At 46.0% G+C, this 9,655-nt stretch overlaps 1 pseudogene; it reads left to right on the top strand.

Moving 5' to 3' along the window:
* Positions 1-401: 401 nt before the first annotated feature.
* LOC120968338 (uclacyanin 1-like) lies at positions 402-3,404 on the top strand (annotated as a pseudogene).
* Positions 3,405-9,655: the final 6,251 nt, after the last annotated feature.

A 9,655-nucleotide genomic window follows, 5' to 3' on the forward strand; every position in this document is an offset into this window, starting at 1 on the left:
TGCACACATTAACACGTTCATAATGTTTAGTTAGAGATTATATTTGATTAATTTATGTTCAATACACTCGTATGGGCATCCGGATGACTGTTTGGACAAGGTCTACTGATGGCTACTGATGATGTCTCAATTAATTGTTCGGACAAAGTCTACTGTGGATTTGTAATTAATTATTTTTTGGCCAGACCCGGTCTACTGATGGCAATATATATTGCACACGGTCATATTCATGTAGTACATGAATATGACCGTGTATTAGACGGAGGGAGTATATTAGATGACCTACTCTACGTCACCTGGTCAACGCGCTTAAGCTTACACCCGATGATCTTGAACACATCCATCGTCTATATATGTCGACCCATTAATATCAATGATCTGACAACACCATCCATCCTGCAGCCATTTCTCCCTCTAGCGTTAGTGATCGGACAATACAGTCAATTTTTCTCTCTAGCGCTAACTTCCATCTCCCATCATATTGTCAGTTACTACTTGTTAGCTGGCTAGTCCATCCAGATTTATCCATGGAGACCAAACCTCTTCTCTTGATCACCGTGGCTGTGACCATGCTTAGGACGGCGCTGGGCGCCAGCCACACCGTGGGTGCGCCGGATGGGTCGTGGCCTTGTGGGACCTTCATACCAACTAGTCCCAGTGGGCTTCGAGAATCAGGTTCACCACCGGCGATGAGCTCAAGTTCCAGTACTCCGCCGCGGTCCACAACGTGGTGGAGGTGAGCAAGACGGAGCATGACTCCTGCAACGGCTCCAGCCCCGTAGCGACTTCCCCGACCGGTAATGATGTTGTTCCGCTTGCCGCCGTTGGGATACGGTATTTCATATGTGGCATCCCCGGGTGCTGCAACGCTGGCATGAAGGTTGAGGTCAACGTCAAGAGGAAAGAAGTGCGGATGTGCAGCGGTGCCGATGGAGAGGGAACCGGCGTAGCTGCTAGTCCGAGACAATATTAAGCTCGCCTGCGGTGGTTGGTGTTGATCAGTCTGCGGTGGCCCAGCTCGGTCTGGCAGTTGTTGCGGCTGGTGTTACGTTGTTCTTTAAGAGTGAACGATGATTGCGGTCATTTTTTCCTTGATCGGTCCTAGAATGGTCCTTTGTGTATTAAATTCAATTCTTTTGTTAAATGTGATTGCATTCGTTACATATCTTCTTGTAAAAAACCCAATAGTAACCAAGCTTATAACCATGAAATAAATTTACCAAAGATGTGTTTGGCTGGAATGACATTACATCCATCCATTATACACAACAGAAATTCAAGCAAAAGCTAAATTCGTCTAGATAAATAACATGATTTTCAAGGCCAGTGGGGCAAACGCCACTGCAAGTTTTTACTATATCATTAGGAAGTGTATGTACGCGCTGGTTTGAGATAAGCCGAAAATAAGATAAATGAAGAAAAACATACCTTAATAACTGGGCCAAAAAGAAGCATGAACAGAAATTACAAGAGGTCAGCTGTCTTTTTTTTTTTTGAGCTAGAACGGGAGTTTTCATTGCTTAATGTTCGGAGCTACGAGTACAGGTAGGTGGTTCAAAAAATACATGACGTCCTACTGGTAGCGAAGATGCCGCCTTTGCAAGACGATGTGCTTCACTGTTGTACTCCTGCCGCTCATGCCGGATCGTCACAGCTTCAAACATTGGGCTTCGCTGCTTCACCTCGCGAGCAATGACGCTGTAAGGGCCCTTGCATGATCTGTTAACCCCATCCATCACAGTGCTGCTGTCACAAGCGATTTGAACTCGCTAGTGGTTCAGGTCAGCCGCTAGCGCAAGCCCTTCAGGGCAAGCGGCTGCTTCTAAAATATCAGGTTCATTCGGACCAAAAGTAACAAGAGCAGAAGCACCTTGAAACCTTCCCTCCCCATCTCTGCACAATGCGCCCCGACCTCGACAGGCCGCCGTCAACGTTGATCTTCATCATGCTCTCATCAGGTGGAAGCCATCTTTGCTCTTGCTGCTGGGCCGGCCCACGCAGCCACTGGCTCAGCGCCAGATTACATTGTGGCGCAAGAGGCATTGACTAGGATGAAGTTATTAATTGAGGAGTACCTTCTTTCAAAGTTCACCTTCACCTTCCCAGATTGCGACAAGTGGTGCGCTGCTGTGTGCTATTTGTCGCAGCCTTAGAATTTTCTCTCTTTTTTGTGGATCCGTTTATTAAAAACGTTTTATGCCTCCGAATCTCGAACCGTATTCATCGTTGGATTCCTCGCGTCTAGATCTTTAAAACTATACCCCATGTTGATAGGTTTTGACAAACTTTTCACGAGAAAACCTGACAAAAAAAATCATGTCTCTCGGGGAAGGAAAACAAACACGTTTTTTTTTCGTTTTCGAGAGACATGGCCGTGCCTTTCGCGGAAGCAAAACCGTACCTCTCACAGAAGGAAAAAATGAAAACGCGTGTCTTTTTTCGTATCCGAGAGACACGGCTATGCCTCTCGTGAAAGGAAAACCGTGCCTCTCGCAACAGAAAAAAATGTATTTTTTCCGTTTCTGAGAGGCACAGTCGACCTTCTCGCGGAAGCAAATATGTGGCTCTCGCGGAAGGAAAAAGAAAACACGTTAATTTTTTCTTTTCCGAGAGGCGCAGTTGTGCCTCTCGGGGAAGCAAATCTATGGCTCTCGCGGAAGCAAAAAAACACGTTCTTTTTTCGTTTCCGAAAGACACGGCTGTACCTCTCGCGGAAGCAAATCCGTGCCTCTCGTGAAAGCAAAAAAAACACGTTGAAGCAAAAGAAGAAAACTGTGCCTTTTGAGAAAAAAAATGCTAAAAGCTAAGAAAGACAGGTGGAAAAACAAAAAGCCAAAAAACAAGCAAAAAACATCTAAAAAGCCGAAAACGCGTGTGAAAAAAAATCCGAAGGAAGCACCCAGAGCGCGACATGTGACGGCGGCTAAGAGGGCGCGCTCTCGACCCACCTCAAGTGACTTTTGGGAGGTTCCCGAACTAGCGCTCCTCAATTAGTTGCTTGTGACTAGGAGGTCTCCTCCACCGATGGGTGTCCTATCCGTCGGTGGAAATAAATTTTCTTTGACAGCCGACTAAACAAAGCCGATAAGTTTAAAGGTTTTTGAGCTTTTTTCTTGCCAAAACAAAGCACATTTTAATCATTACAATATATCACAATTTTTCTATTCCATCAGAACAGTACAGTGCGTGCATTCCATTCCACCATAATGGTCCGTGTTATTTCATCAGTATATACAAAGTTTTATCCATTCCACTATACTATGCTAATTACCCGAGCCCCTACTCTTCCTCAAGAAAGGGTCCAACAACCATTTCTTATAATCCTCTCAAAGATGGGTCTCAATCACTCCACTCAACGACTACATGCCTCTATACCTGATTGGGAGTCCCAAGGATGACGTATCCATTGGTCCCGCGCGTCGTCTCCTCAAGTGAGGCGACCGGGGGCTCCCCTCCCTCCCTCCAGCGCCTCCTCCCTCCCCCTAGCCCCCTCCCGCCGGCGCTGGCGTGCGCCACCGGGCCTTGCTCGTGTGGTGTCAGCGGCGGTAGCCCTGACTTCCCTGCCCGCAGCGCCCCTGCTCGGGAGGGCTGGCAGCGGTGTCCTTAGGTCGACGACGGTTCTGGCGACGACGCGTCGTTTCGGGTGGCGCAGCTCCGGGTGATGAGGTGGTGATGACACGGCCGCTTGGCTGTGGGGTGGTGCGGTGGCTAGAGGCAGAGCCCTCCGGGCCCAGAGATGGAGCTCTCCACGTATCTTTTCTTTGGCATCGTAATACGTGTTTCATTCATATCATGAGAAACAAAATACAAGTCACGTAAAGACTGACATGACAATACTGAAAAGATAGCAGAACATCGCTGAGCTTACCACAAAGTCCCGTCACCTGCCTCCGGCACCACCACAGCAGCCACCAAAGGAAAAAATGACGGATCACCTCCTCACCCAAGCTCGACGCGGCTCCATCGCTGATAAGCAGCTTTGCGGACCTCCAAGGTGGCTCACCAAAAGTGAAGTCATTGTCGTTGAACGAATCAGACCGGGGCAACACCCCGGACACGCTGTCGAACTCTAGATCTGGCACCCCACCACGACTAAGACGCCGAAGGAGGAAACCATAGCTCTCCATGTATCTGCATATGCATGGGTGCACGTCTATCGTAGAATATGCAACAAGATTTATTTATTTTTGGAGACATAATACGCAACCAGATCAACAAGATAGCAAAACCAGGGAGGCCAGCTGGGCCGGCCCCATGTTTCAGATTTATTTTATGCTTCACTAACTTTTTTCTACGTTCCGAGTTCCTGTATGCTTCTTAACAGCTTTTCTTCCCAATTCTGCTGCTTCTTCGGTACTCCCTCTGTAAAGAAATATAAGAGCGTTCAGATCATTAAGTAGTGATCTAAACGCTCTTATATTTCTTTACGGAGGGAGTACATTGCATTTTTCATCGGTTTTCTGTTGTTTCAACCAGATGGACATTTTTAAATACACAATGCTTTTTTTAGAAACTAGGAAGATTGCCCGTGCGTTGCAACGGGAACATGTGGTTAAAAATCTATCACGAAGCGTAAACAGGCAAAGAAGAACACATGAAACTATTAAGTGTGTTTTACCTCCTGATCACCTATCCTGGTTAATGCCCTTGTCGCGATGCATCACATAAATCGACCTGGCAAGGCAACACAGACGCCAGTAACTATGATCATGTCAAGAAACAAAGGCCCGCAAGCTGCGTGAGAATTTGGTCTAGGGCGTCCCCTTCTTCGCGTCAATCATGGTCGACGGGTGGCTGGCGGCTTCACCATCTTGCACAACGCCCGTGCTTTGCTATAGAGCAAACGCCAAACTCCTCTTCCTCTTCCTCGTGCATCGATGGCGGGTCGAGCAAGGAGGGCGTTTCTGGTCGGTAGCTCCTCCTCCTCCTTCTCCTCGTCGATTTGGAGTAAGAATTCAACATTGGTGAGCTGACCAGCATCCGACGTCAGCTATTGATGCACAAAGGTAGCTAAGTTTGTTGCTGGATTTTTGCTTCTCTTTGGGATCCGGTGATGCCACGTGGCATTCACAGCTCACTGAGAGCGCAACCGAGTACATGAAGGTGGCCTCGGCTACTGATTTTGCCTACATTACATAATAGATCCCGTTAATATTGTTGGGACAAACCATAGACGAGCTCTCTCTCTATCTTTGTGGCGACGTACGCCTTGCCGCCGAACGGCTTTCAAGACTGGCCAACCTCCTACTCTGGCGCGCCTGATCCGCCCACTCACGCGTATGAGACTCGGCTGGCAACGGAGCCCTGCATGCACGTCCAGCACACAACTAACTACGGCCATGCTACGGACGCCAACGCTAATGGACTGTGACTCGAACTCGAGCACGGACGCGGCCACGCACCGGTGTCCGGTCTAGACCTAGACACACACGCACACACATACTCTCGGCACATCCTCCACGGACATGGTCGGACACGAACACGGACTCGACCTAGACGCGCACGCTGGTCCACCGCGACACAACAGATGATTTTACTTACCTGACCGCTGCTTGTCGTACTATGTTGCTGGCATGTTAATGCATCACACCTTTATACGTCCAAGGAGCAGCCATGTCATTCCTTCTTTCTGTATCCAGTACAGTTTTGATTGTCCAGAAAGTAGAGAAAAGATATAGTCGTCCATCAGCTGATCGATTCATGCATGCGTCTCCAATTTTAATTAGCACACACTAAAGGTCAACAACATGTACGTTTTGCAGTAGTCCATAGCATTACGTCTGCGAGCTTCTACGCGGCCATGGACGCATTGTCATCCCCTAGAGGCTCTCGTCAACATTAGTCTCTTTCAACAAAAACGAAGTCGAGCAGCGCTCCAGTGGCATGGCGTCCACCGGCATGGACTCCAGGACGGCAACCTCATCCCGGAGGTAGAGATCTCGGCCTCCAATTAGAAGAGTGCCCTCGCGAGCGACTCAGGCTCGATGGCGCCAGAGATTCTACGACCGTCGAGCTCAGACAATTCGATGACGATTTGATATATGTGCCCCGCAGCATTGATCCGCGTTGGAAGATGTTGAGCGCGGTCATGGTGTCTACGGTCAGCGTCACCGTCGAGTTGTCGCGTGTTGTAGTCCTCGTGCGCCTGGCGCTGTGTTCCTTGGAGCTCGGTTTGTGTTGAGCACTGCCGGCGGCAGGAGCGGCTAGGGTTAGAAGAGAGAGACATGGTGCTTTTGCTCCGTCGGCTCGTGCGTTGGGCGTTGGCCTGCTGCTGGGCGTTTTAACAGGAAACGGGATGGGCTTTCTTAATCAGGAAACTGAAGCGAAACCAATTAAGCGTGCGGGACGACATATGAAGTGCGGACTTTTTTTTTTTAAAGGAACACTCAGCATTCCATTATAAAGCAGTGCTGGCAGAATCTCCAGCTACACAATCTGATACAAAGGATGGAAATTTGTCAAACCAGATTTCCCATGTACTCCTACTCATGGTTGTGCCATGTGCAGCTAGAGTGTGTGCAGCATGGTTACATTTCCGGTTACAATGTTTGACAGAAACATCAGATAAACCAACTCTAAATTGATATTTGATATCTCTAAAGATAGCACCTAGCTGTGAAAGATCATAAGTATTTGACATTACAGCCTGCTTTAGCAAAAGAGAGTCAGTTTCTATAATTAGCCGATCACATCCCATCCTGATTGCCGCGTCCACAGCATAGAGCATCGCCCATGCTTCAGAGTGCAGAGCATCTACTAAATATTCCAAGTTTCCTGCTCCAGCCGCTATTAATGCACCTGTATCATTTCTTAAAATGAAGCCCCAACCTCCAGAATGAGTCTCCTCTTGAAAGGCGCCATCAGTGTTAAGCTTCATAATTCCCGGTGGAGGAGTCCATCTTTGGATAGTGTTCTGTCTTGTGTGTTTGCTTGGCTGCACATTTTTCAGAGCATTAACAAGATAGTGGTTAATTGAGAAACATATTTCATCATTTGACCTGAGTCTATCTCCCACATTAGCTTTGTTTCTCTAGTGCCACCACATCCAAAGAAGAATGCAAGTTTTTAATCTTTCTTCTTCATTAAGCTCAAGAATCTCTTCCATGAATTTAAAAGAATCTGGGCATTCAAGTAGCCGAAGCCTGATGTGTTCTAATAGAGCATGTCTCCATATGCCTTTTACCTTTTTGCATTTTAAAAAACAATGACCAGCATCTTCATCTTGTCTAAAGCACGGAGGGCAAATGGTGTCAATATTCATACCTCTGCGTTGAAGTTTTGTTCGTAATGGCAAACTGTAGGTGGTAATCCGCCATAAGAAATGTAGCACCTTGCCTGGCAGCGGCAGCGACCATAGTTTCTTCCAATTGAAAACATTATCTGCACTAGAAGAAGATGTCAGACCTAAACGGGATTCCTGATCGCGAATATCCACCGCCACTTTATATGCCGATTTAACAGAGAAAATACCTTTTTTGTCATAGTGCCAAGCTATGAAGTCGTCTATATCTTCATGGATAGGTATTTGCAGGATCATATTTGCACCCTCAGGTAGGAAGGTTTGTCGGACTAGATTTGCATCCCATGAGCTTGTGGCAGGGTCAATTAGTTCTGAGACTTTCGTTATAAGATTGTGTCCTTTTTGTGATATTACTGTTCTTGTGCCGTCTCGTGGGATCCATGGATCAGTCCAGACTTTTATGCTTTTACCATTCCCAACCCTCCATATAATGCCTCTTTTTAATAACTGTAAGCCCTTCAGGATGCTGCGCCAAGTGTAAGAAATACCCTTCCTGGGAGTAGCTTCTAGAATTGACTTTCCTGGAAAATATTTTGCTGAGAGCACTTTAGCACATAATGATGAAGGATGTTGAATGATTTTCCATGCTTGCCTAGCTAACATAGCTAGATTAAAAGAATATAGATCTCCGAAACCCATCCCTCCGTCCTTTTTTGGCTTCGACAATTTATCCCAGGAGACCCAATGTATTTTGTTTTGCTTATCAACTTGACTCCACCAGTAGCGTCCTATCATCGAGCTCAGGTCATCGCATATAGACTTTGTTATATCAAAGCAAGCCATAGTGTATACTGGTATAGCTTGTGCCACAGCTTTAATTAGTATTTCCTTACCAGCTTTTGACAATAATTTTTCTTTCCAACCTTTTATTTTCTTGCACACTCTTTCTTTTATATATTCAAAAGTTTTTGTCTTTGATTTTCCTATATAGGTTGGAACGCCTAAATATTTTGGAGATAGTCCCTCTGTTGTGATATGCAAACAGCGCCTCACCTCCTCCTTTTGCCAAGGTCTTGTGTTCTTGCTATACAAGATAGTTGACTTTTCCTTGTTAACCACCTGGCCTGAACATGCTTCATATATGTTGAGAATACGGTTCACTTCCTAAGCATTTCTAGCATTGGCTTCCATCAGCAACAATGAATCGTCTGCAAACAATAAATGGTTGATACTGGGGGCACCATTACAGACTTTGATTTCTTTCAATTTTCCACTCTGTTCAGCATGATGTAGCATGGTCGAAAACCCTTCAGCACATAGTAAGAATAGATAGGGGGACAAAGGATCCCCTTGTCTCAATCCCCTTTCAGGAATAATCACATATGTGATATCTTTATTTACCTTGATCTAGTATCTGATGGTGGAGATGCACTTCATTACTAATTCAATCCATCCACCATTAAATCCCAGTTTATACATGATATCCTTCAAAAACCTCCATTCGACACGATCATATGCTTTGCTCATATCCAATTTGAGTGCAGCATAACCCACTGATCCGTTCCTCCTCCTTTGTAAGAAATGAGTTAATTCATATGCTAAAAGGACATTATCTGATATCATCTGTCTTGGTACAAATGCACTTTGGTTTAAAGAGATAATGTCAGGGAGTATTATTTTTAAGCGATTTGTGATTACCTTAGACACCAACTTATATATTACATTGCACAAACTTATGGGCCGCAGGTCCTTTATTCTTTCCGGATTTGTATTTTTTGGAATGAGAACTACAAGTGTGTCATTCCAGCTCTCTGGCATCTGACCTCCTTTCAAAACCTTTAGAACGTCTTTAGTGACATGCTCACCAATAGTCTGCCAAAAAAGTTTAAAAAATATGGCTGGCATCCCATCAGGCCCAGGGGCTTTTAGGTCCCCTATGCTCTGAAGTGCAACTTTCACTTCTTCCTCAGTGTACTCAGCACACAAGATCTCATTCATCTCTGAAGTCACTTTGGGAGACACAACCGCAGGATGGTATTATTGTCTTGTTTTGCAGTGGAGGAAAAGATGGTAGAAAAGTAATTGGAAATATACTCTTTCAGCGCCTCATTCCCTTCAATACACCTACCATCTTCAGTCTTCAAAATTGGCTCCAACTAGTTGATCAAATAAATCGTTAATCATCGGCAGAGGGTACTTGTCCTTGATGGTCACATCGTTCAATGAACGATAATCCACAACCATTCTCAGGGTTCCATCCTTCTTCTCTACCAAAAGAACTGGGGCTCCCCAAGGTGACGAGCTTGGGCGAATATATCCTTTCTCCAATAGCTCCTTAATTTGCTTCTTGATCTCTTCCAAATCATTCGGGGGCATCCGATAGGGTCTCTTGGATATTGGGGCTGTGCCGGGCAA

The sequence above is a fragment of the Aegilops tauschii genome, chromosome 1, assembly GCF_002575655.3.
Source record: "Aegilops tauschii subsp. strangulata cultivar AL8/78 chromosome 1, Aet v6.0, whole genome shotgun sequence".
NCBI lineage: Eukaryota > Viridiplantae > Streptophyta > Magnoliopsida > Poales > Poaceae > Aegilops > Aegilops tauschii.